Source organism: Lathyrus oleraceus, chromosome 3, assembly GCF_024323335.1.
Source record: "Lathyrus oleraceus cultivar Zhongwan6 chromosome 3, CAAS_Psat_ZW6_1.0, whole genome shotgun sequence".
NCBI lineage: Eukaryota > Viridiplantae > Streptophyta > Magnoliopsida > Fabales > Fabaceae > Lathyrus > Lathyrus oleraceus.
Window position 1 is genome coordinate 263,297,445 of NC_066581.1, and position 1,704 is coordinate 263,299,148.

Sequence of the window (1,704 nt, forward strand, 5' to 3'; positions counted from 1 at the left end):
AGAGAGAGAGAGAGTTCAAACTTTCACAATGTAGAATTATGTACATTCACCCAAATTCAAATGCAAACTAAATTCAAACTCAAACTAAAATGAAATGCAAACTTATGTTACTTGAATTTGAATTCATTACAACACCATCCCTTAATTCATATTCAAGATTAAAAGTCAACAATAACAATTTCATCCCTCAAATTGTTGAAGTGTTTAGTTTTGATCGCCTTGGTCAGGACATCTGCAAGTTGCTTTTGAATGCTAACATGAACAATCTTAAGTACTCCATTCTGAACTTGATTGCACGAAAAATGATACTTAATATCAATGTGCTTGCTTCTTTCATGCAACGCTGAATTCTTGGTAAGACTTATGGTAGATTTGTTGTCAATCATCAATCTGACTGATTTGCTCACCTTGAACTTCAATTTCTACAACAACTTCATCAACCAAACAAACTGACAAGCTGATAAAGCACCAATTATATATTCAGCTTCACAGGTTGACAATGCAACCATGGGTTGCTTCTTGGAGCACCAAGAAATTGAAGCTCCTAGATACATGAACAGGTACCCTGTAGTACTTATTATGTCCACCCTGTCACCACACTAATCAAAGTTTGAATAGCATATCAGCTCAACATCATCTGACACTCCAGAATCCTGACTGCAACTTGGTAATGTGACCACTTTGGTTTACTTATAAACATGCTTACCATTCCAACTACATAACATATGTCAGACCTGATGTTACACATATATCTTAGAGAGTCATCATAAGTATGTTACACAAACGTGCCATATTCCATTTCACATTTCTTGAATCTCAGATGCTTGAAAAATGAATCAGTTTATATATTTTAACCCCTTGGAGCTTGTTTCAGCCTGTACAAGGCTTTATGCAGCTTGTACACCATCCATTCTTTGTTCTTTTTCACAAATCCAGAAGATTGTAACACATAAACTTCTTCTTGCAATGAACCATTCAGAAAATCCAACTTTACATCTAAATATATCAGAGGCCAATTCATATTTACAACTATACCAATAACTAATCTTATGGTTTCATGTTGAACTACAGTTGCAAACACTTCAAAGTAGTCTAAACTGGACTTTTGTAGGAATCCTCTAGATACTAACATTGCTTTATGCTTGACAATTGAACCATTTGGCTTCAACGTTATCTTGAAAACTCATCTCACACTGATGGCTTTTTTGTTCTGAGGTAGAACAGTCAATTCCCGTGTCTTGTTTCTTTTAATGGCCTTAAGTTCTTCCTTCATGGCCTTCAATAACACTTTCTTCTTGAGAGCCTCATTGATGCTGACAGGTTTAGAGTCCACCATCGTGGCACTTTGTATGATTTCACCTTCAGAGTCAATCTCAGTATCATGCAGCAACTCAAATTTTGCAAGTCTCATTAGTATCTGTCTAACTCTTTGTGGCCTCTAAAACTGTGAAAGTTCACCTTCAGAAGCTCCACCTTTAGAGGTAGTGTAACATCCCAATTATTGATTTATCAAACTATTTGAATTATTATGATTTAATTTAATTATTATGTGCGATAATTGATTTAATAATGGTGTTAAAGGTGTGTGACCTTGAGGTGGGAGTGTGAAGAGTAATTAGAGATTGGTAGAGGTGACCTAGAATAATTATAGTCTATTTATTAATTAAATAATAGTATTTTAATTGAGTTATTTAATTAAAATAA